The following is a 26,211-nucleotide window of genomic DNA, read 5'->3' as shown; positions in this document are numbered from 1 at the left end:
CCAACTGGCACATGCAACAGTGGAAAGGCTAGTGAGAACTTAAGGGTGATTTGTCAGAGTGACAACAAAAGGTAGGTCCCAAGGCATCCTACATCCATCCATTCATTCATTCATAGGTACTGAATATTTACCATGTGCAGTGAATGAGGAAGGCTGTTCTGGAGGGGGCAGAGTCAGGGATGGGATCAGAGTAAAGGACATAGGGGTTACCTGGGGTTGCTGGGCCTTCAGCCTGGAAGACTTCCTGGAGGAGGGTGACCCAACCCTGTGAGAAGATGCTCTACCCCAGGCTGCAGCACTGGGCAAAGGCAAAAGCAGTAAGTGGAGCCAGGTGACTCTTTGCCACTTCAGCTCCAGCCACAGCCAGAGAGACCAGACCAGAGAGGGTTCCTTGGTTCATATCCTGTTCCAACCCATAACAGGGACTCAGATCAGAACCCAGAATAGGAACTCATATCATGGACTCAGATCAGAACCAAGAATAGGGACTCAGATCAGAAGGCAGGGGTTTTTAGACTCAGAGGCGAACTTTCACCCCATGACCCTCTGCACCCATCTGCTCACAACCTCAAGGCTCTCATGGTTAATTGCCCCCTCTTTTCTTACGAGGGAAAGTCCAGAGGTCAGCCACCTTATCTCAATCAGTATATAGGGAACAGTTCTGGGTAGGGGACGGCTGGTGACCTTGACCACAATTTGCTGACGTTAGAGTTTCAGAAGTTAAAAGAAACAACACTTGCTGATAAAACAAGAAAACTCTCCAGGACACAAAGGCCCAGCAGTTAGGAGGTTTGACTCCAGAGTTTAAAATCCAGGCCTACTTCTCTCTGGCTGAACCACTTCAGGGAAGAGCTTTAACCTCCCTGAGTCTATTTTCCTTGAGTGCACAATGAGCATAATCATATCACTTGTCCTTCCAAGGGTGGTTGAAGAGATGAAGGAGATAACGCATGGGATGATCTTGGTACATGGTGGGCACTCAAAACATGGTAGCAGTTATACGCAGCCAGTTACACACCAGGCATGCTGGAGGGCCCTGAAATCTACAAGATACCTGGCCTGTCCTCTTCAAAAACATCAACATCATGAAATACAAAGAACAGACCCCGGCACTGTTGCAAATTGTTGTTTAGTGGCTAACTCCTGTCTGACTCTTTGCAACCCCTTGGACTATATAGCCCACCAGACTTTTTTGTCCATGGGATTTCCCAGGCAAGAATATTGGAGTGGGTTGCCATTTCCTTCTCCAGGGGATCTTCCTGACCCAGGGATCAAACCCATGTCTCCTACCCTAGCAGGTGGTTTCTTTACCATGGAACGACCAGGGTAGTCCAAAGTCTGTAATTATAGAAGGGAAAAAAAGAAAGGAATGCATAATCCCTGGCCTTGAAAGGATGCAGAGAGCCCTGGCATGTCCCTCTGGTGGCAGACTTCCAGGGACAGTGATCAGCTATCTGGGTTTGCTCGGGACTGTCCTGGTTTTAGCGCTGAAAGTCACCCATCCTGGGAAATCCCTCAGTCTTGTGTGAACTGGAATAGTGGGCCACCCACTTCCAGGGGAACTGTAAGGATGAATACTGTGGGCCTCTGTGGGTCCAGTGAGTCTCCCTGCCCTGGTGGAGACCCCCTGGGTTGTCTCTTCAGTGGGGGGACAGATTTGCCATGAGTGGGCAGAGTGTAGGCTGGACATCTCATCCCACCCAACAAGAGCCAAGCCAGAGATTGACAGGCGAGTGAAGTGCTCTCCTCAGAGAACAAGATTTCAAAGCTCTGTGCTGTGAGGCCCCAAGAGTGGAATGAGGCAGCTTGGTGAAGCCAGTCCCACCCCACTGACACCTCTTGACCAGTTGCTCACTCTGCCTCAGGCAAATAGTTAACCGCCATGTGAGGCCTACTCAGCTCTGTGACGGGAAGTTTGTGTGAAGGACGGATGGACACCCGGCCTCTGGCCCTGTCCACCCGGTGCTTCATGGCCGAGGAATGTGACCTACAGCTCACACAGCCTGGCCCGCCTGGCAGGTTGGCAGCCACCTGGGGCGGGCCTGTGGGCAGTCCAGGCTGCTCATGACCTCCTGGGGGGACTCCCTTCCTGGGTGAGGTGGAGCAAAGGCACCCCTGCTGGACGTCATGAATCATGGCCCAGTCCCCTCCCTCCCAAACAGACGTCGAGGGTCTGTGCTATAGCCCCCCCAAGCCTCGAAGGGCTCCAAGGAGAGTAAATGGGGTTTACATATGTGCTTTGAGCCCCACCCACAAAAGCCCTAGGTATCATGAATATGACGAGGATACCAGCTTGCATGTGGCAGGCTGTCAGAGCCCCTGCAAGGAGGGCGCCCCTCCACTGAGCTCCCTTGGCCGCTGTGGGGCCAGCTGTGAGTCAGCCTTTGACCTTGGCCACCTTCTTAATTTAGAAGAGTAGCAGCTGCCCACCCAAATTAGCCGCTCCTTGCTCAGTCCCCAGTTCCGCCATTCACAGGCCTCTTCTCTCAGGTCCTCTTGAAAGTCAAGTCGGCACATTGCCCTGTGGCGTTGTTCTCTGGTTGGACTGTTTTGACACCAGACGAGTTCAAACAGTACAGACTCTGATGAAAGCAAGCCTCCCTCTCATGCCTGAACTCTGTCCCAGAATTCACTTCCTCCGAGACGATCACTGTGGCCAGTGGCCGGTGGATCCTTCTGAGAGATAGTCCCCACATACAGGAAATGCCCGGCTCACCGGTGAGTGTCAGCTCAGCAAACACTCTGTCCAGAACCTTCTTTTCTTACTTCACCTTCCCAGACAGCCCTCCAGATCACACAGAGAGACTTGCCCCCTACCGTTGTATAAAGGGTAAACACACCCAAATGATTAACCACCTCTGTTGGCTGATAATTGAGTTATTTCTAGTCTTTTGCAACCACAAACAATGCTTCCAGAAATGTTTCAGTGCCTGGATCTTTGCAGTCACTTATAAGTAGTTGTAGATAGTCCCAAAAAGTAGAATGGTTAGCATTATCATTTTTAATTTTGGGGTAAGGACCACCAACTCCTTTGAGAATCTACTGCAAAATAAAAAAAAAAAAATCCTCCTCTCCAGAAAAAAAAAAAAACGCTAGGCAATGATTTTACAGAAATTCAGATTTCTGAAGGGAGACTCACAGATACCATATTAAGAAGTCATTGCATAGGGGAACAGAACATATGTAAGAAAATTGCATCTGACTATCACTTCTCTGTGTGTCTATGTATATAGATTTCACCGCGATATAGGAAGAAACCAGTTTGTTGCACTGACAGTCGCAGAAACAGCCAGCAAAGTTCAGTTCAGATTCCAGGAGTCAGATTCCTTCTCACACTTCGCTCACCAGGGTACATACCTCTCATGGCTGTCGTGCTTCTTGACCTTGGCTCCCTGGAACCTGGCCGTGGAGCAGGTGCGCTGGGCCAGGGCTGCGCCTCTCAGCAGGCGCAGGGCCTCCAGGCCCCTCAGACCCTGCCTGCAGCTGTCGTCTCGCCTTGGGATGTGAAACCAGACCCTGCCCCTGGAAGGCTCCAGAGCTCGCATACTCACTTAGGTATTAATATTTTATTCCGGCAGACAATGAGCACTCGGGTTAACAACAGCCTCTCCAGGAAAACGCTGTCCAGGGAGAGTACAGACTTGGCCATCTCACAGTCAGGATTCACGCTGGACTAAAGAGGGGCTGCCCTGGTGGTCCAGTGGCTAAGGCTCCATCCTTCCACCGCAGAGGGTGCAGGTTTGATCCCTGGTCAGGGAACTAGGATCCCACGTGGTGGGATATGCAGCCAACAGCAATAACAAAGAAAAAGAAAAGAAAGGGAATCCACTAGAGAAAAGCTGAAAGGAAACAGAGCTGGGAGCAGCCCGTGGCTGGTTAGAGTCTGGCACCAGTGAGTTCAGGGTCTGAGTCTGGGGCCCTCCGAAGCCAGGAGCTCCCCTTGGGCCATATGGCCATATTCCAGTGTCCAGCTGGTCCTGAGACTGAGAGCCCTGCCCACAGTGAGGACAGAGCAAGTGCTGAAGCCAGAGCCAAGGGCCTTGACTGACTCTCCTAGGCCACTCCCCTGACAGAGCTTCATGCAAGACTGTTTCCACAAATCCAGAGCAGAGCCCGAGAGCCACCTGGAACCTGGCTCTGAGGAGGCACTCAGGACCTGTTGTCCCTCCCCTTCTTCTCCCTTTCCTTCAAAGTTCCTGGAGCTCAAACTCTCTCCAGACCCTGCTGCTGCCCACGCAACCCACTGCGGTTACTATCAGGGTGACAGCCCCCGACCCCCGGCTCCGGCACATGGTCATTTCCTGAAGCCGAGAAGTCAACTTCTTGAGTCTCAGCAACCAAGAGGCCATGGATTTAGGGGAAACTCCCCAACACTCAGTGAGCGACAAACCTTCCAGTGGGCAGTTTGGAGAGGAAAGAACCGAGGACTCTCACTTCTGGAAGCCCACATAAGTTCTAGCAGGTTCTGTCCTGGAAGCTATAGCCACCTTGCCATCTGTGGCTTGTGTGTGGGTGTGTGAGCACGCTTAGTAGTGTCTGATTTTTTGTGACCCCCGTGGACTGTAGCTTGCCACATTCATCTGTCCATGGAATTTCCCAGTTGGAATGAGTTGCCATTTCCTTCTCCAAGGAATCTCCCCAACCTAGGGATTGAACCCATGTCTCTTGTGTTTCCCGCATTGCAGGTGGCTTCTTTACCAACTGTGCCACCTGGGAAGCCCATTGCCATCTGTGGCTTGTGTACTGAGAAAAAAATTACCCAACATCCACTGAGCAGTCACTGCAGACCAGGTAGCATTGTAAGCGTTTTCAAATGTGTTCACTTTTATCCCTCCAGCAGCCCCTTGATGTGAATTCCAGGATTATTCCACTTGGATCTGTAGCCCAAGCGGCTCTACCCCGGGCTGCACCCCACCCCCAGGCGTGGGCTTTCCCTGGGCGGCTTCCTGAGGAGATGGGAGGAGAGAGCAGCTCCAGGCCCTCCTCCTCCTCAGGATGGAGCCCCGTGTGTGTGTGTTGTGTGAGTGTGTGTGTGTGCATGTGAGGGTGTGGGTGTGGGTGTGTGTGAATGTGTGTGTGTGTGTGAGTGTGTGAGTGTGTGTGCGCGAGTGTGTGTGTGTGTGTGAGTGAGCGAGTGTGTGTGTGTGTGACTGTGTGGGTGTAGGTGTGTGTGTGTGTGTGAGAGTGTGTGTGTGTGTGTGAGAGTGTGTGTGAGTGTATGTGTGAGTGTAAGTGTGTGTGTGAGCATGTGTGTGTGAGTGTGAGTGTGAGTGTGTGTGAGTGTATGTGAGTGTGTGTGAGTGTGTGTGAGCATGTGTGTGCGCGCGCGTGAGTGCGTGTGTGTGTGTGTGTGCGCTGTCACCTGTGTCACCTTTGCAATTGCCCCATGAGGTAAGACGTGTGTTTACATCCCTTTCTCAAGTAAGCAAGCCGATGGGAAGCAACCTGCCCAGTCACTCAGTGGCAGAGCCGGGGTTCGGCCCCAGGCTGGGCCGTCAAAGGTCAGGCCCTCACTGGGCGCTGCATGTTGCGGCCCACATGGGGGATGTGGCCTTGAGGAAATGGAGCGGCAGCGGGGGATGGGGGGTGGCAGGGGGTGAAGCCTTTGCAACGTGGGCGGCAGGAGCAATGTTTGCAGCAAAGTCTGGTCTGTGTCTTTGCCTAGATGCGCTTGTGATTGTCTCCCTGAGGAGACAGCCTGGCGTGGGGCCTGATGGCTCTGGGCTGGGGTCCGAGCCTGGGTTTCTCATCCCATCTCTGCCCTGACAGATCCAACTTCTCCACAGGCCTGGGCAGGGGGCGGGCTCTGCTCACCCTTCTGGCCATGATGCTTTGTGAGGCAGGAGTGGGAAGCAGAGCTGATGGCATAAACCCTCACCCATACGGGCCTTTGAATATGTGCCTCGGAAGCAGCCCACCCCCAGGGGAGCTACTCAGTCCCCCCTAACAGCAAGCCCATCGCCCCCCAGCAGAGGGCAGTGACAGCAGCCTTTCCAGCTGAGCACTAACTAGATGCCAGGGGCTGGAGGCCACCTCTACACAAGCTGATTGCTATGGACCAGAGCAGATGCTGTCACTACACCCATTTTACAGATGAGGAAACTGAGGCTTAGAAAAGCCAATAGGTACAGTAAACGCAATGCCCAAGGTCTATAGGATTTGGTGGGGGAGGGTCCATGAAAATATTTTAATATCACTTAAAAGCAGAAGGAAAAAAATTCAGGATGAAGAAAATGGTTTTACACATAACAAAATATTTATCTTTAATGCCAACATTGTGGTAAATATATTTTTAGAGTTTTCTTTTTAAAGAAAAAGAGAAAGGGCTCCCCAAAGGCAAAAGTGCTGAGAGGACTTCTGAAACTTGTCATGCTGAAACTTGAACCTAGATCCATCCCCCCTGAAGGTCAGAGCTGTCAAAGAACTGCCTGGCCTCTCCCCTGGTGTCAAAGGAACAGCACCGCCCAGGAATTCCCTGGCAGTCCAATGGTTAGGACTGACCCTTTCACTGCCAGGGCCCGGGGTTCGATCCCCGGTCAGGGAATTAAGATCCTGGTGTAGTCAAAAAAAAAAAAAAAAAAGGAACAGCGCCAGGGTCTTCCCAGGAACTGCAGTATGCCCCCGTCCCTGAGAACAGAACAGCCACTCAGCCATGGTGCTTACCCTACCTGCCGCTACTGCTGATGTGCAGGACACCCGGGCTTTATTCCTGCCTCCAAGAAGCCACTGGAGCAGCGCAGTCATGTTTCAGAGGCCGAGTCACTCATGGGGAGAAACTAAGGGAAACTGTGAGCCCCTAGAGGTGCCTGCCTGGGAGAAGCAGGAGAAGAGTGACAAAGATCATTCAGAGAAACACTCCAGCTTTCCTCCTCACCTGAAGAAAAGGATAGATAGATACCCTGGACTGTAGGGATTCTGTGTTTGATAGACTCACTATAGCCCAGGTGGACAGAAAGTCTGGTGGAGTCACCCATGCCTGGATTTGGGTCCACAGTCTGTCATTTAATTTACTGTGTGACCTTAAGAAAGTTACTTCACTTCTCTGATTTTGTTTTTCCTTCCTAAAAGTGAAATAATAACAACACCCCTTCCACTGGACATACCCCTCCAATAGGATTGCTGTGAGAATTGGTGGAAATAAAAGGCTTTCTATTAAATAGACATTTCTTACACTGTTGGTGGAAACGCAAACTAGTACAGCCACTATGGAGAACAGTGTGGAAATTCATTAAAAAACTGGAAATAGAACTGCCATATGACCCAGCAATCCCACTTCTGGGCATACACACCGAGGAAACCAGATCTGAAAGAGACATGTGCACCCCAATGTTCATCGCAGCACTGTTTATCATAGCCAGGACATGGAAGCAACCTAGATGCCCATCAGCAGATGAATGGATGAGGAAGCTGTGGTACATATACACTATGGAATATTACTCAGCCATTAAAAAGAATTCATTCGAATCAGTTCTAATGAGATGGATGAAACTGGAGCCCATTATACAGAATGAAGTAAGCCAGAAAGATAAAGACCATTACAGTATACTAACACACACATATATATATATATATGGAATATAGAAAGATGGTAACGATAACCCTATATGCAAAACAGAAAAAGAGACACAGATGTATAGAACAGACTTTTGGACTCTGTGGGAGAAAGCAAGGGTGGGATGTTTCAAGAGAACAGCATCAAAACATGTATACTATCTAGGGTGAAACAGATCACCAGCCCAGGTTGGATGCATGAGACAAGTGCTCGGACCTGGTGCACTGGGAAGACATAGAGGGATCGGGTGGAGAGGGAGGTGGGAGGGGGGATTGGGATGGGGAACACATGTATATCCATGGCTGATTCATGTCAATGTATGACAAAAAGCACTACAATATTGTGAAGTAATTAGCCTCCAACTAATAAAAAAAAATTAAAAAAATAGACATTTCAACTAGTAAAAGACAGGAGAATACTCATTTGTTTGGGAAAGAAAAAAAAAATTCATCCCAACATCCCTGGGGTCTTGGGTAATTGCGGTGCCGTACACTTGCCCGAGATGGGATCAATTTGGATAAGCTGCCGAAACCACCGTAAGCCTCCTCGTCCCTCCGAGTCTTCTGAGGGGCCAGTTTAGACGGGAGGCGATAACCTGACCCATGAAAGGGGAGTGTCACCTCCAATGAAGGCGTCACCGGAGTGGGAAATTCATCAGCCTGGTGACTTTCGCCACATTTGAGCCTCGCAAGCCCAGGATTACACAACCACAGGCAGAAACCGTGAAATTAGAACAGAGGCATGAGTAATGAGCAGACCCAGGGTTCCCTCCAGGTGAGCAGCGCTGTTGCCTAGCAGGTGAGCCTGTCTTACACGGAGGCTCAGGGCTATAGTTAGAACCACAGCTGTTCACGGCAGGGAGGCTGAACCCTGCTAATCCAACACGGAGTTTCTCAAGGTTCCAGAAACCCTTGGCAGGAGGCAGCCCCCTCCCACAGAGCAGTACTTCTCAAACATGAATCACCTGGGATGTTAAGATGCAGCTTAAGACTCAGTGGTGGCTCAGTAGTAGTAAATCTGCCAGGAGGTGCAGGAGATGCAGGTTCGATCCCTGGGTTGGGAAGATCCCCTGGAGGAAGGCATGGCAACCCACTCCAGTATTTTTGCCTGGAGAATCCCTTGGACAGAGGAGTCTGGCGGGCAAACAGTCCATGGGGTGGCAAAGAAACGTGACTGAGCACACACACATGCATCCATTAAGATTCTGTGGGGCTTCAGATCCTGCATCTCTGACAAGCTCCTAGGTGATGCTGATGCAATTGCTAGGATGAGGACCTAGTCATTCCTCTGGTCCCATTGACACCTGAGGCTTGCCCTTCACCAGGTAGACCAGGGCCCTGCACAGTTCGCACTCCAGAACTTGGGATTCAAAGAGCCAGTAGCATTACCATAAGTGAGATCCCTCACAATTTCTTTATGGGGGGGATGGGGTACAAAATGAATTAAATGTAAGCATCTGTGGCAGCATAATTTGTGAAAAACTAATTTTCTTTTCTCCCAGCATACCACTACATTTTCGGGCAGGTAGCAAGACCTTGTGCTCTCTTGCCACTGGGATTTTAAAGGACAGCTAATTGCAGCCATATGATGTTTTCCTTTTATAAACAGAAGGCTCCAATAAAGCTGAATCCTCTGCCATGACCCCTTCTCCTAACTCCTCACTGCTTAGAACTCCCCTGCTTATCTTTACAGAAAAGATTTTTGCAGAATCACCTTGGACTGTCTTTTTTCTTTTATAAAAATATCAGCCCAAGGACCCATGATAGGGGAGGGGACTGTGGCTCCCTCTTCCCATCTTTCGTGAGATGTGGTAGCAGGAATAGGGAAGCTTGGGGGTTGTCAGCCTCCCCATCAGCTCCACCAGGACCCCCTCCCCTAACTCTTGAACATAGACACTTAGCCATGGCACTCTGGGGATGAGGATCCAAGCACCCTGGGCCTTTCTCACCCGTGGGGACAAGCCTGGCACTGGGGTGCTGGACTGAGCAACCACTGAGGCAACCATGCAGGGTTAGCCTCAAAGAGGAGCTTCCAGCAATGTCCTGGGCTCCTGGCTCCAAGCTTGTTCCACCTGGAAATGGCCCCCAGGGACCTTCTTTAGGACCCAAAGACCAGGAGACCCCTGGTGTCAGCATCAGAGACCAGAACATCAATGGGCAGGGGCTCTGCCCCCACCTTTGGTTGAGTTCACCTCTATGATGACACCTGGGAGGAGAAGAGGCCTTAACATCATTGAAAAGGAATTTGAGGCCACCTCCCTGCTCCCCAGGGGAGCCTGGAAATAGCACCAGAGCACATCAATAACAAGTTTTAAAGCAGTGCATACCCACTGCATATACTTAGTTTAATGATATTCAGTATTTAGGAAAGCATTTACCATTTTACTTTTAAAGTAATACACGTATGGTGGTTTAGGCACACATGATCAAATACATTGATTAAAAATCCCTAAAGGTTACCATCTGCTAAAATAATCTTAGTGCTGTTTCTTAGCGGAGCTCTCCTCATTTCAACTCTTCCAGGCCTAGGGAACATCAGTTCGTTCCCAAGTAAACTGTGCTCCCTTTCATTTTTTAAGCAATTAAAAAGAAAAAAACATTGCAAAGGTTATACACATTCTACAGTTCATTTATTATTCAGTAAAATATTCACCTTGAATATTTTTCTTTTAAGTGTTCAAATTTTGAAACTTCTGTAAAAGAAAAATACCTGCGATGGCATCTTTTGGTGTCTCTACTCCCTTCGGCAGAAGCAGCAGTTAATTAGCGATGCTCAAGCTTTCTCTCTCCCTGCAGCCCAGTCCTTCCCCAAGGAAATAGATCTAGGAAACGGTGGTAGACCTGCCTCTGATAGTGAAGTTCAGGAAGGTTAAAAAAAAAGCAACCACCAGAAACTTTCTTCTTTGGCTTTCCTCTTTGCCAAGACTGGATTCCTGCAGGCCTCTCCACCCTCTGAGTAAGACCAGAGATTCATTCCCTCTTTTTTTCCAGGCACGGTCATGGGAGAAAGACTGCCTATACCCCACAAGGCACTTCAGCCCTTGAGATATTTGAGTTGGTGACAGGAGATTTCATCATCAGGAAGTTTTGGCATCAGAGAAAAAATAAACCTTTCAAAAACAAAATTTTAAAATTACTAAATCAAATCATTTATCAAGAGGGAGAAAAAAAATGAATGCTTACTGCATCCCAACTGGCTCTGAAAGAAGCTGGAATGTATTCTAAAAAACAGCAAAGACACACATATGGAAAGTTTATAAGCACACATCTTCCAATGATGACAACTGGACCGTGCACTTTTTCCTCTGTGGATTTCTGGAAGTGACCGGCATGAATAGAATATGGGCATAACTTAGCGGGTCCTTGTTGGTTGTTTAGTCCCTCAGTCATGTCTGACTCTTTTGCGACCCCCTGGCCTGTAACCCACCAGGATCCTCTGTCCACGGGATTCTCCAGGCAAGAATACTGGAGTGGGTGGCCATTCTCTTCTCCAGGGGATATTCTGGACCCAGGGATCAAACCCATGTCTCCTGCATTGGCAGGCAGATTCTTTACCACTGAGCCACCAGGGAAGCCCATTGAGTCCTTACTCCATGCCAACAATTTCTATGGCATTTCATTTAATTATCAGAACAGCCCCATGAGGTAGCACTCCTTTTGTCAGCCCCGTTTCATAGACTAACAGAGGGATTAAGCAACCAACTCAGAGTTTGGTAGCTAATAAAACTTGATCCAATCCAGGCATCTGTCTCCAGGCCCTTGCTCCTCCTCCAGGCTGAGCCGGACTCCACAGTGAAGCTGAGCCATGACCAGCATGCAGGTCACTCTTCAGGGGAGTACAAAGGTTGCAGGCATTTTCTTATTAGTCTTTATGAGGCTGCCCTCCTCTCCCCTCCCCTCGTAGGGCTAAGAGCATTAAGTTCTCTTGATCAAGAGCTAAAACCCCCTGGTCAAGGAGTTGAAGAGCTCATACAAGGTCAAAAAGGAAATTTTAACAGGAGAGTCTTTCTGGTGTCAGACTGGAAATTCTATCTCTTTGAGCTACCCCCAAAAGTCACAAAAAGAACACAGGAATGTGCCCGCTTGCTCCAAGATAATTTTCCTGGCTTTTATCTCAGCCCTTTAAAATGCATCATCTGCTCTGTTACAAACCATTGTGAACAGTGTGTGAGTACTTGTGAGTGTGTGAGCATGAGTGTGTGGTGTGTTGACAGGGTGACAGAGATGGGGAAAGAGGCAACAACTGAGGAATTCAATCAACCCAATGGGAGAAAAATAATCACAATGCTGCAAATGTAGCTGCAAACATGAGATCGGGTTGCCATAGCAACCGTTTAATTGACATTTTCATTTTCCCAGCATTTGTTCTGGGCAGGTGTGGGCAGATACGTGTGCTCAGGGATGTATGAGGAGGAGGGTGAGCCCATTTGCCACTGTCAGTGTTCACAACTGGGGAAGGGTACTGCCCCCCAGCTAAGGCCACTGGAGTGGGGGTCTTGGACAGTCAGTGCACAGAGTATCCACACCACGCACAGCATCATTACTGTGTAACAGCGGTGGAGATGATGATGTTCCCAAACTTCATCACTGCAAGATGGGACAACGGGGCTCAGGCTGAGGGTCATTCAGAGCGGCCATGGCAGAGCCCGGCTCACACACAGGTCCACTGACTCTCGGTGGCCATTCCATACTGGCTTGCTGAACCAGGGTCAAGTAGGAAGGGGGGTGGTGATGCAGAATGAGGCAAGGCGGCAGCACAGCACAACTTAAATCCACCCACAGAGCGCGGTCATCTTTTCTCAAAGAGCAGTAGTTTTCTGCACTAAGCCATGCATGGCCAGCGAATCTGCCTCCAGAGGACAAAGAACAGAGAAATGGGGGGTGGGGATGGGGGCGGCAGCATCCCCAAGCTCAGCGATCGAGGATGGAATTAAACTCTGAGGTACCTGGAAGAACAGCCTATGTTTTAGCAACAAACCTCCTCCAAGCAGCCTTGAGATTCTGAACTCCCGTGCTTTGCAAGAGGCACAGCAATCCTAGAGGCAGCCCTGGCTGGGTCCTCGAAGCTCCGACGCGTACAGAATACTAAACACACCCTGAGTCCCGATGCAGCCACCTGGTTACAGCCCTGCGCCAGCTTGTCTGCAGCAATTTCTCTGAAAGGCGAAGCTTCATGCGTGTTTGTTACCAAGTACCCATAGACAAGACGGTGCTCCGAAAGCACCACGCCACGTGGGAAAATATGAGCCGTCAGCCCATCATTTGGCAGGGGCAGGAAAGTCTTTGGGTGGAAAATACTGCTTTTATGATTTCCCCGAGAGGAAAGAAACAGCTGAAATTGCTATGCGCTAGAGCTTCCATTTTTCAGAAAGCAAAATGCTTTCAAGAAGCCCATCAAGGTTGTACCGTAGCATAGCTTCGCTTAATCCATTTCTTCCCAGGTTTTGTATTGTCACGTTGGCTTCCTGAACCGCTCCTGATTTTTTTTTTTTTTTTTTGCCTCCACTCTGCGGCATGCAGGATCTTAGTTCTCAACCAGGGGTGGGGGTGGGGGGTTGAATTCCTGTCCCTGGCTTTGGGAGCTCAGAGTCTTAACTACTGGACCTCCAGGGAAGTCCCACTCCTGCATCTTATAGTGACCACAAGTTTTGCATCTCTGTGTGTGAAAACCAAACGACAGAAAGGCACCACTGCAGGAGATGCATTAAACTCTAGGTGGAATGGTGACTTGGTTAAAGATTATTTTTAATTGTCTCTGAAATTGAAAGGCTAAATAGAAATCCTATATATATATTGGAGACCTCCCCCATGGTAATTCTCTTCACTGCATTTTAAATTCCATTGAAATTTATTTTTAAGCACTTCTTGTGACTTAAAGTATAGGCATTTTGGCTAATAATATTATCTTTATTGCTATCAGTGGCTGCACTCACAACATGTAGGATCTTAATTCCCTAACCAGGGATCAAACTGGTGCCCCCTGCAGTCCCTAACCAGGGATCAAACTGGTGCCCCCTGCAGTGGAAGCATGGAGTCCTATAACCACTGGACCGCCGGAGAAGTTCCTGGCTAATATTATTATCTGATGCTTTGTGCTTGAATGTAATCAAAGCATCAGGTTTATTTACCCAAATTTAGATCTAGGTTTTGGATTTTTTTTTTTCTGGATCTAAAATTCCAAAATACTTGAGCAACACATATTGGTCAGTTTGACAATTTCTCCACTATTTTAAGCACTATTTTTTTAATCACCGTCTTTTTGCCATTGACAATGCCACTCTGCTGTCTAACAGACTTCTCAAGTTGACTCTTCCAAATAATTGTCCCCTCTCCTTTCCTGTCCCCCCCCGCCCCCCCCCCCCCGCTACCTGTCCCAGTAAATGGCCCCAGTTGCTCCAGTCAAAATCCTAAAGTGAGTCCTTTCATTCTTCAAACCCTACTCCAGCCATTAGCAAGTCCAGTGGGCCCTACACGAAAGGCAATGTCAAACCACCTCCCATACCCTCGTCTGGGGGCCAAGAATGCCATCTCACCAGGCTCTCCATATCCCCCTCCACGAGGCAGTCAGAGGGACCTAGTAAAAGCAGAACCTACAGCATTCACTTTATCCAGTCTTGTATTTAACAAACATCTGCACACTCACTCTGGGTCAGCACTGTTCTAGCACTTTCTAAACCTTGCTAGACATTGCATCCTCATCAAGAAGAGGATAACCGACAAAAATAAAGAGGGGAACATAGAGCGTGTTAGAGAATGTTAGAGCTGTGGACAAAAAATAACAACGGGGTGGGAGGACATAGAGTGTGGTGACTGGCTGAATTCATTCCAGTCCTTTAAACAGAGGGTTGCAATTTTACACAGGGTGGTCAGGGAAACCTCACTGAAAGGGGAATATGAGACCAGAAGGAGGCGGGAGAGCCATCTGTACCACACCTGGGAGAAGAGTTACAACCCTTCAAGGGTTCCCTATTACACCAAAATAGAGCCCCAGCCCCTTAGAAATTTATTTACTTTTGGCTGTGCTGGATCTTTGTTGCCGTGCACAGACTTTTCTCTAGTGGCAGACAGCGTCGTCTACTCTGCAGACTTCGCACTGCAGCGGCTCCTCTTGTTGTGCAGAATGGGCTCAATAGTTGTGGTACATGGGCTTAGTTGCCCCATGGCATGTGGAATCCTCCCAGACCAGAGATCAAACCCCTGTCCCCTGCATTGGCAGGCAGATTCTTTACCACCAGACCACAAAGGAAGTCCTGCCCTCTGTTCTTCAGCCACCACCTCCCAGATCTGTCACCAGGCCAGCCAGCTGCTTCCCTATTTCAGGGTCTTTCCTCTGGGTGTTCCCCTGTCTGGGACACCCCATCCACCACTCCACACATACTTCATTCCCCTTTCTCCTTCTCTCAAGACTGGTTTCTGTCCATCCTTAGGTCTTAAGGATGACACTTCCTCCAAGAGGCCTTCTCTGACCACCCCCAGCCCCCCACCACTCACCCTCTTGCTCTTATTCTCATCATGGTTCTTATCGATGTCTGAAATCATCTTGTTTCCTGTCTGCCTCCCCTTACCAATAATGCCAGCTCCAAGACAGAGAATCGGGTCAGCCTGTTTACGGCCTGGAATGGGCCCTGGTACTGAGCAAACATTCAATACATATTTATCGAGTGAAGAAATCAATCAGTCAAGTCAAGCTAGATAACGAACTTGTAAATAATTAACGTGATTCAGGGCAGCAAATCAAGAATCACCCAAAACAAATCAACCCTCATCTCAGACTCTGCCATTTTATCAGCAACAAGAACAAACAGCAATAGCAATAAACAGTAAAACAGTTCAACAATAATTCAGCAATTCCATTTCATAATTCAATTCCATAAGACAGTTCAACAATACTAAAAATGTGAACCTTTATTGAATTCCTTCACCCTACCATTTTTTTTTAATCCTCATGACAACCCAGTGAGAGATGGATAGCCCATTATTCCCACCTTAGTGAGTCCAAAAACTGAGGTTTAAGGGATGTTTTGTGACTTGTCCAAGGTCACTCAGCTAGTATGGGGCAGAATCAGCATCCTATCACCAGGTCACACAATGGTACTCAAATTCCTCTAAGTATCACGCAGCATCTACTGTGTGCATGGAATTGTGAGAATTTCAAAGGCTAATTATCTCACAGGCAAATTGAGATGCCTTAAATAAAAGAATCTTCAGCTAATTCTAAACTACTTGAAAGAGATCCAACTATAGTAGAGATGGAATGTGAATACCACATACTGAGCATTTACTGCCCACTGGGCCCTGGGTGATGCCCTTTGCATGCATTACCTCATTACTATGTATTATTGCCCCACTTTACAGATGAGAAAACTGAGGCCAGAGCTATTAAGTGGCTTGTTCAAGGTCCCATGACCAGGAAGTGATGGAACTGGGTTACTGAACTCAGACAAAGAAAACCTAGCACTCCATGGGTTAGATCTGATCCACTACTAGAACTTCTGAGAATATAGAAGATACTAGAAATGTCTAAATCTGTCCACTGTCAGACATGTTTGCAGGACTTGCAGGAAAACATCTATATATTCCACTTTTGGAGAATGTTATTTCCTTTATCTAAAAGCAATGTGAGTCCCTGGGCAAGGTCTGGTCCCTCAGCTCCTTACCTGTAAGCCATGGCCCACTATTGCCAGCATGCCTCCTAGGGAGGGGGCTTGGAGTTTGGCAAGAACAGCTCCTTTGGAAGTGCAAGGGCCAGGCCAGTGGCCCCCGTGACAGCCAGGGGCCTTCTTCTGGCCTGTGCTAGGGTCTCTCTCCCATCGTCCTCTCTGCAGGGCCCAGCTGTTGGAGCCCAGTCTTAGTAGGGCTGGAACCATGAACATGATGGCCCTGGTCTGGCTCACTCTGTCAGGCCGTGAAAGCAGAACCTTCCAGACTGGAAAATGCAAGAGCCTGTGTCCTGGAATGTTCTGCCAGGCAGTGGCTTTGGTGTGAAACAAGGTAGGCGTTCAGTCTTCAGTCAAGCAATTAAAAGACTTTGAGGACAGGATCTTCAGCTTCCAGGGGGAAGACCCAGGCTGTAAGCAGAGGTCTTAAAATATCACTTGTTGTTTTCTACCCAGCGCATCTCCTCTGAGGTCCATTCAGTCTTGAAAAGACTTAGAATTCTAGAGCAGGGGGAGCAAAAATAAAGTAAATTAGGCTCCCAACATTCAAGTGAGAACTCAGGATGTCCAGAAGTGAACCTTAGTTTTCATCTTTCCAAAATCCTGCTTCATTCCCCAGCCTTCCCAGCCCAGCTAAGAACAATCACCTTCCAGGGACCCAAGTGGAAACTGCAGGCGTCCTGGACTTTCACTCTCTTTCACACCCATAGCCTCTCAGTTACAGCTCCTGGCAGTCCCACCTTCAAATATCATCCAGAACCTGACCATTTCTCCCAACCTCTACTGCGCCCACCACCTCTGTCTGAGCTCCTGTAAGGTTCTGATTGGTCTCCCAGCTCCAGCCCTTAACCTGTTATTGCCACTCCTCAACTCAACAGCAGGGCTATTGACCATGTTAAAATTAAAGTTGAATCTCATCATCTCCTGTTCAGGGTCTTCAGTGGCTCTCATAATGCTCCAAGGAAAAGCAAGACCTCTCTGCTCCAAGTCCTCACTACTCCCCAGTCCTCCAACCTGCTCCTGAAATCTACCAGGCACCCCCAGGGCCTTTGCACAAGCCTGATACTTTTCCTCTGCCTGATACTCTTTCCCCATGGAAATTATCCACCTAGCTTCCTCCCTCCCTGCTTTCCCATATTCTCAGATGTCTTCTCCCCAAGGAGGCTCACCCTGCCCTTAGTGAAGGTGCCAGCTTGTCCCTCGTCTTCCACCTCTGCCCCCAGCTCTCCTGCCATCCCTTATGTGCTCTGGTTTTCCTTTGTTCCTTCCTAGCACTTAACACTCCCGACCCACTAAATGATGCACTTCTGTACTGTGCCTGTTGCTCATATTTTCCTCTGTGACGGGGGTCCCCAGCCTCTGGGATCTAATGCCTGATGATCCGAGGTGGAGCTGATGTGATAATAATAGAAATAAAGGGCGCAATAAACGTAATGCTCTTGAATCATCCCGAAACCATTTCCCACCCCTAGTCTGTATAAAATCATCTTCCACGAAACCAGTCCCTGGTGCCAAAAAGGTTGGGGACCGCTGCTCTGAGAGACAAAGTCCTACCAGATGAAGCTCTTTCTCTATTTGCTAGCATATCTTGGGCAGTTGGACTGAGGCTGGCACGTGGAAGGAGCTCAGTAAAGATTTGTGAAATGAAGGGGAGGCCCTGCAAAGCACAGAATTTCTGCCAAAGATGAGAAAGAGAAGAGAGGAAATATTTCGGACTTTCCTGCCCCTTGGGGAGATGAGATGGGAAGAGGAAATCAGGGAGAAAGACCATGCAGGCCCCTCCCATAGCCACTCATAAACCTGCGCCCACCCCTACCCCAACAGAGAGGGCAGGCCCTTGACCTCTAAGGGCTGGGTAGTGGAAGACCTCCACCCACTGGGTCCTCAGCTGCTCTGAGAACACCATGACCCCAAAATCAGGCAGAGACAAGCAGGCAGAGCTGTAGGAAGCCTCTTTCCCTACCTGTGGCCTCCCAGCGGTCTCCAATCTGGTGGTGGACTCTTCGAGGCACTCAGCTTTCTAAGTAAAGATATCGATTGCTGAAGAAAGCGAAGGACTAAGAGTGATGTTAAGAGACGCAGCCTCTCTGCAGATGCTGGCCTGCCGAGTTCTGCTGGGACACCTGCCACTCAGGCTGAGAGAGGATGGCACCACTCCCCCTACACAAGTACAAATTCAGTCCATCCTTGGCCCCGGCTCTTTCATGAATCTGGTCACAGCCTGTCCTCCCTCCTCTCTTTCCCTCTCCGGCTGGGTGTTAACAAGAAAAGCAGATTAGAACTGTCACTTCCATGACTGGTTCAGAGCTGCACCTCCGTCCACATGCGTTCCATTCCAACAGGTCCAATTTCCTTCCTCAATCAAACACCAGGTATTGGGTTTTGAGAAACTTTCTACTTGTTTGGATTTTGGGAGCTCGACTATGACCTGGGGTCAGTAACTCTTTTATGAACAAAATATAGAAAAGGCCAATAATAAGGAGTTTGGTTTCCTTTGTGACTGCAGATGGAGTCCATGCAAGTCAAGTACACACAGGGCTGCCCAATTTTTATTATAATCAGGGGAGGTGAGTCCTGTAAGGGGGTTTGCAAATGGTGTGGGTGAAAAAGGGAAGATTCTTTTTCATCATCTTATTATTTAAGAGTGCATACTCTCCTTTTCAATAAGTCCCGATGCTAGATGAGTCCTTTAAGAAACAATTTTTAAATACTCTGAAAAATTATAATTGGGGCATCTTTGTTGTTAATTAAAAAATAAATCTGAAGCTAAAGCTGTATCATCATTATTTTATATAGAACATCCTGAAATAGCCTTGTGTTTAAAGGCGTCTACTAAAGCTATAAGCTCATTTTATCCACATGGGTGTTCATGGGTTATTATGATGCCCTTGGGAAGTAAGAGGTGTCTCGGAGTGATTGTTATTTAGTCATTGTTTTCTTTAGCATGAAGCTGAAGATGAACAGGCGTGATTTAACTGGGAAGGAGGACCACACAGAGAGCTGAAATTCAGGACCAGCATTAAGATGCCTCCCGAATCTCATTTTCAGTTCTGCATACCGACCACTAAAGCGTCTCTAAACAGAAGCCCAAGGAATGACCACATAGTGTGTTTAACAAAGGCTTATCGCAGCTTAGCACTCTCTACCTGTGACACCTTCAGCCAGCCTTAAAGAAAAACTGCAGAGGTTTACATACTTTTTCAAGGTGTTTCTATAAAGAAGAAAAACTCAAGAATTTAGATTCCCTGGAAGCAGTGACCTTAAACTTTGTTTTGTTTTCAACACGGAAAATAATCACATAAAATTAAGCTTTTCGAGAATGTTTCTATGATGATTTAATCTCAACTTTTTCTCCCTTCATTGAAGCACTAACTCTAGAATCTGAATAGTATTCTCCCCTTAGATGTAATGATCAGTAACCCACTTTTTAAGGGCTTTTTATAGCAGACAAGGGCTTCCCTTGGTGGCTCAGCAGTAAAGAATAATCTACCTGCAATGCAGGAGACTCAGGTTCGATCCCTGGGACGGGAAAATCCCCTGGAGAAGGAAATGGCAACTCACTCCAGTATTCTTGCCTGGAAAATCCCATGGACAGAGGAGCCTGGCGGGCTACAGTCCATGGGGTTGCAAAGAGTAGGACATGACTTACGACTGAACACACACATAATAAGCGGACAATAATAGTACTGAGTGATCAGGTGGTACAAGGGATTAGCAGAGAGGTTAGCAAGAAGATTTAGAGGGTTATGTACCTGGAGCTCCATTATCAGAAATTGGGCCGCACTGTTTGTTGGAAGCAAAACCTGTTAGCCAACTGAAGACACTTAATCATAGCAGTTTCTGTAATGGGTGATCTTGGTAGAAAGGGTAAGTTGTAAATAAGCACATCAGATACCCAGTTTTCATGCATTAATTTATTCCCGAAAGACCAGTTTAATTGTGATGAATTACCTTGTAGATAATAACAATAGAATTTACACATACCAAATCAATTGAGATCAATCACTGTGTGCACCTGTGAAAGCATTTACTTGGCTGATCCTGAGAGAATTATCTTAAAGCACTGACCCAGGAGCCTGGAGGGCTGCAGTCTATGGGGTCACAAGAGAGTCTGACACGACTTGGCAACTAAATATCAGCAACTTAGTCAAGTGCTTATTTGGTGCACAGTGGAGCTTCCCCAAGAATCTGGAAGTCAGTGTAGTCTTTTAAACTACAGTGCTAGCATCCTGTTTTTTGGGAAGGGAAGAACATAAACCCACTGCTTCTAGAAGAGATGTTGAATAAAGGTGCTTAGGATGAGTGTTTGATGTTCGTCACAGCATAATGCTAAGATTCAAAGGATTTCCAGTGATTCACTCTTGTTTGTAATGGGAAATTTTTGAAGGAGGAATATTTATTCAGGGAGAGAGAAACTACTTTTCTTCTGCCTCTTAATAGTGGAAACCTCTGATTAACAAACACACTGAAAATCCCTGGACAAACCTGAGATCTCTGACTCCTTAAAGAGTCTTAGCAACTACACTGTGTTGCTTATTCTTAGCAACTGTGTGCTGGGCACACAGCAGATGTTCCATCTAGAAACTCCTGTGCTTCAGGGGTGGAAACTTTCCTGTGTTATTTCTTTGCCATTTTCCTCCCTTCCATTTTTCTCTGTTCTCCCTGGAGTTCTTTTGGCTCTGTTTCTTGTTTTTTAATTTCTGATTCGTTCTACCATTCTTTTCTATTTTTCGTCTGTCTTTTTGCTCTAGCTCCTGAGAAATTTCCTCAAGTTTATCTTCCAACTCACCTACTGATCCCCCCACACACATTTTATTTTTAATTACCCAGAGGTTATGGTTTTTTGGAATATTCATTTTTAAATAAGATTTCAAGAGTGCATTTGCCTCTCATCTCTCTGAGATATTGTTAATTATAGGATTTCTTTCTCTCTTTTCTGATGCCTGGACTTTCTTCTCTCTCCTGTCTCCTGTTTGTTTTATTGTGGTATCTACTTTTGAGTTAGACTTCCTGTGAGATTATCCTTGACTTTCTGTTTATATTTAAGGATAAAGCACTGCCAAGTCCAGGAAACTGCTGTGTGGGAAGAGCTCGTGATTGGAGGACTTCCTGTAGAAGGATGAAGTGGGGACTGGGACCTTTCATTGGAAGGCTTTCACTGTCAGTTTCATTAGGTCCTTTCTCTTGAGATGATTAATTTCCCTGGAAATGAATAATCCTGTCTCTTGCCTAGGTTAGATAGTAGTGCCGATATTCTGAGACCTAAGAGGAACGAACGCCAGGCTCCTCATTGTTCAGAGCCAGGCTTTCACTTGATCACCAAACCGTCACCAGCCCACCCCTCGGTGCTAGGTGTTTCCAAGTCCAGATTCCTGGACATCTTTTGACCTGCCATTGTTTCCTCTTCTATTATCTTCATCCTCGTGGGGTTTTACTTTTAAAATCCCCTAGTACAGTCATTTCACTTGGGTTCAGGAAGAGATGAAAATAAATGCACACGCTCTCGCCTCCAGGCCTAACTAGAAGTCCTACCCATTCATCTTCCACTTCAAGAGGTTTAATGCAAAGCACATTCATAGTCGGATCAATAGTTGTTCTCTGAGCTCCAGTGGGGCCCAACTGGGGGAGAGTAGAGAAAACCATATGGTGCAAAGATTTCTACATTCCACTGAGGCGGTGGAACGTCACATCACAGGTGGCCAAAACTGTGGTCTGAGCAGCTGGCACTTCCCAGCAGACACTCATGACTGTTCACAGCGGAGTGGAGGGCAGAGAGGTGCCGTGTGATCAAAAGAACCCTTTTCTACAGGTGAAATATTTTCAGGCTCAGGGAGTAGAAAGACTAGTCAGTAATGTGTTTAGATCATCAAAGAGTGAGGACAAGCTTCTGGGTACGAAGCTGGCAGAGTGGGCCTCCTCAGGACAGCCCGTGCCTGGCAGCTCCTCTGTTCCTTCTGCCGTGGCTCCTTCCCACCCTTCAGCTCAAGCGCCCCCTTCTCAGACAGGCCTCCCTTAACTGCTCTGTTTAAATTAAGGACGGATCAGGCTTCCCTAGTGGTTCAGTGGTTAAGAATCCACCTGCCAGTGCAGAGGGCATGGGTTCGACCCTTGGTTGGGAAGACCCCTCTGCTGTGGCGCAAATAAGCCCGGGAGCCACAATTACTAAAGCCCGAGCACCTAGAGCCCGTGCTCCGCAACAAGAGAAGCCACTGCAATGAGGAGCCGGAGCCCCGCACGTAGAGAGTAGCCCCCTGCTCTCTACAACTAGAGGAAAGCCCACCTGTAGCAATGAAGACCCAGCACAGCCCCAAATAAATAATCATAATAAATAAACTAAGTACGTATTCAGTGTACACAGGAGTCATGAAGCGGAGCCCATAACCCGAGTTGCGGTTTCCTCCTTTGTAATGAGGAGGGTCAACACTCTCTGCAGACCTGCCCGGAGCCCCAGCACATGTGGGCGCAGAGTGAGGCCTGGGGGTGAGAGGGGAGCCAAAGAGGAGAGTGGAGAAGAGATTTCTTGGCAGGGGAAGATCCCGGAGGATTAGAGACAAAATATAAAAATACCTGGCACGTGGTAAGCCCTCAGTAAATGGGAGCTTTCACTGCCTCTTAAAGACAACCCCAGACTTGGAAACCTATGTAAACAAAACAAAGAAATGATCACGTGCTTCGGACTTTTAAAGGATCCTCATTCTACCCAGGACTTGGCTGTGCCCCTCTCTCCTCACAGCCCCCCTCCCCAGGCATATTTGAAATAGGGTTCGGTTCACAGGAGTTTTAAAATTTTGGACGCCAAGAGATCTTAATAGTAATAATAAACTTATGAATGGGACAAAAGGGAAATAGGGTGATTCTAGACTGGGAAATTCTTAAAAAGACAAAACCCTCCAGGGGCAAGGGGCAACTCAGGGCCTGCTCAGAGAAGCTCCTTCCCCCCACCCCAAATTGTGCCATGCCTACTACAAGGAAGGGCACAGCTCCCCAGCAAGCAGCCCACTGCAGGCTGCTCAGGGGAGAGAGGTAATGCCCTCAGCCACCATCAGTGGTGGCACCTGGAAGAAAAGTGCTGTGGTGAAAACAGAACTTGGACAAATAAAAGGCAAACATCAGAGGCATGACCCAGAGGAGGAGGAGCATGGTGGTGGTGAGAAGTGAGATCTGTTTCTTCCTAGTTCTAATTAGTTCCTGCTGAGGGAGGGGGATGGGAGGTGTGTTCATAATCCCATTAAATCCAGTGGGGGAGGGGTTGCTCTGCAGGAGGATTTTCTGTGTATCAACTTAGAACGCCCTTGAATTGCATTCTAAAAATAATTTCAGAAATGTTACCCAAGTAATATGTGTGGTTAATTAAAACAATTTCTTCAATGCTTTATAAGTAGTTTAAGCACCAGAGTCGTCACAACCCTCTAAGGATATCGATGACAGACCCAGTCGCTGTTTTTCAAAGAGAACACTGGTCAGTCCCACCCCTGACATCTCCCTCCCAGCCCCACGCTGAGCCCACCCCGCACGTACAGCTCTGGGACACCAGCCACTGGCCTTCCTTGCCTCGGGGCTTCCACGCAGCTGCCAGGGTGCTCTTTTCTGGAAAGCACATTTGCCCACCCCATTCTCCGAGCTCTACTCCTTCCTGGGCCATCCCACCAGATCGAGGAAATCCCTGAGCCCAACACCTCAGAGGAAGCCTTCAGGCACCGGTCCCCTCCTTCCAGGATTACCAGCTGTCCCCTTGCCCTGTGCCCTCTGGCATCAGCCCCAGCAGCTGCTTCCAGCAGCCTCTCCTGCTTCACCCATGCTTTCCTCTCTCTGGAAGCCCTTCCTTCCATTTCTCAGCCTCCATGACCTTATATATCCTCTGGCCTCTAACACTATCTCACTGAAACCTTCCCTTTACATTCCTCATGCAGCTGATGATGAATTCCTCCAAGTGATCAGACTGTATTGCTATCACCGCCATTAAAGCATATCTGATTTAGGGTGTGAGTTTTTTTTTCCCGTTTCTGTATTCCCTAGGAGAATGTGAGTTCCTAAAATCCTTATCTGATTTGTTGGTTTTTAATTATTCCCAGTGCCAGGCACTGTGCAAAGCAAAAAGTAAGCATTCAACAGCTGTTTCTTGGATGAACAAAATGAATGAATGAATGAATGGTAGCTGGTCAGTGGTACACTGCAGTTGCCAGAGTGCTTCTTCTGGAAAGCAGATCGATCATCACTCCCTGAGCTATATCCCTTCCGGGGCTCCTGCTCAGGTGATGAGGTTATAGAGGGAGCTAGTAATAAACAGGAGGAGCAGACGAGGGGGCAAGGGAGGAAGAGAGGAAAGCGGAGAGGAAAGTGGAGAGGGAGGGGAGGAGGAGAATAGGAAGAATGTGACTCTGGCAAATTACTCATTTTCACTGAGTTTCGGTTTCCTCATTTGTATAATAAAACGGAAGTGCTGGCCAGATTACCTTTGAAGGGATCTTCCAGTTATCAAGTTCCAGCCCTCTGGACTCCCGACTAGTCCAGAGTCTCTGGCAGCTATAACCCAAGTTTTCGCGCCATCTAGTGGTGAACATTGACAAAGCAGCAGTGAGGAGAAAGGCGGAGGGGCTCTTCAGGTCCGACTCTTTGTGACGCCCTAGTCGACTGTAGCCCACCAGGTTCCTTTTCCATGGAATTTTCCAGGCAAGAATACTGGAGTGGGTTGTCATTTCCTACTCCAGGAGATCTTCTCTACCCAGGGATTGAAGCCACGGCTCATGCATTGGCAGGTGGATTCTTTACCACAGAAACACCTCAAACTTAATTATTTTATGAGGCAGCAAGAAATGAGATCAAGTGAAAGTCTCTCAGTCACGTCCGGTTCTTTGTGATCCCATGGACTAGTCCATGGACTTCTCCAGGCCAGAATACTGGAGTGGGTAGCCATTCCCTTCTCCAGGGGATCTTCCCAACCCAGGGATCAAACCCAGGTCTCCCACATTGCTGGAGGGTTCTTTACCAGCTGAGCCACCAGGGAAATTCAAGAATACTGGAGTGAGTAGCCTATCCCTTCGCCAGCAGATCTTTCCGACCCAGGAATCGAACTAGGGTTTCCTGCATTGCAGGCGGGTTCTTTACCAGCTGAGCTATCAGGGAAGGGTATTAACCAGGGAATTCCATTAACCTGGTAATGGAATAATTAATTAACCTCAGAAAATATAGGAAGCAGCCAATTAGGAGGTCTGAAATGAAGACAGCAACAAAACAATTCCTGTATACTCCTGTATTCTTTTTTAAAATCAGTTTATGGCTTGCTATCCTGATTAAATCTTTACCTTGGGAGGGAACATACTTTTGAAGCACCTGTGGTGTGGAACTCTAATACCTCAATTAACCACATGCTAAATATTTAATTTAAGCTGTACTTGTTTCAAATTTCTTTTTTTACCTTCATTGGAGTGTGATAAGAAATGTTAAAAATCTAAATATTGCCAATTAACACTGTAGAAAATATTAGGGACAATTCTGAGCAAGGTAGCAGAATAGCAAACTCCAGGGTCTAAATAATGCTCATGTGTAAGTTCCAATAAAATATACTGACCTAAAATTTTTATCAACCTGGTATTTGATTTCTAAATTACTTTCTAGTTGCCACAAATAAGAATCAACCAACCAACTTGAACTAATACATAAATTTTTTTAATTGAACATATATTGAAGAATGACACTGAATTTTTGCTATAATCTGTCCCCAGAGTCATAGTCCTGAAATGACTTTCTGGGCAAAGCAAACATTTAAAAGGTATTTTATAGACACTTAAGTATAAAGGGCCGTGAGTGGGAAGGAGACAAATTGGTCCTACATTTAAACCATCTCTAAAAGGGAGATCCCACTGTAGTGTGTAATTATACTTGCAAGTAATAATAACCTATATCTGCAGAGCACATTACTTTATAAACCTGTTCTTATTCATCCTACCTTATTGTGGTCTGATAGAATCTTGCTAACTATTGATGAATACAATACATATACAGG

The 26,211-nt window shown here is 47.6% G+C and overlaps 1 long non-coding RNA gene across 1 annotated transcript; it reads right to left on the bottom strand.

The window, feature by feature from the left end:
- Positions 1–15,315: 15,315 nt before the first annotated feature.
- Positions 15,316–24,792, bottom strand: LOC110122617 (uncharacterized). The gene is made up of 2 exons (XR_011482366.1): positions 24,662–24,792; positions 15,316–16,709 (listed from the first exon to the last, which is right to left on the bottom strand). It is a non-coding gene; the product is annotated as an uncharacterized lncRNA (long non-coding RNA).
- Positions 24,793–26,211: the final 1,419 nt, after the last annotated feature.

This window comes from Odocoileus virginianus, chromosome 20 (genome assembly GCF_023699985.2).
Source record: "Odocoileus virginianus isolate 20LAN1187 ecotype Illinois chromosome 20, Ovbor_1.2, whole genome shotgun sequence".
NCBI classification, from domain to species: Eukaryota; Metazoa; Chordata; class Mammalia; order Artiodactyla; family Cervidae; genus Odocoileus; species Odocoileus virginianus.
The sequence above is the reverse complement of the archived record's forward strand: the minus strand, read 5'-3'. Positions and strand labels throughout refer to the sequence as shown.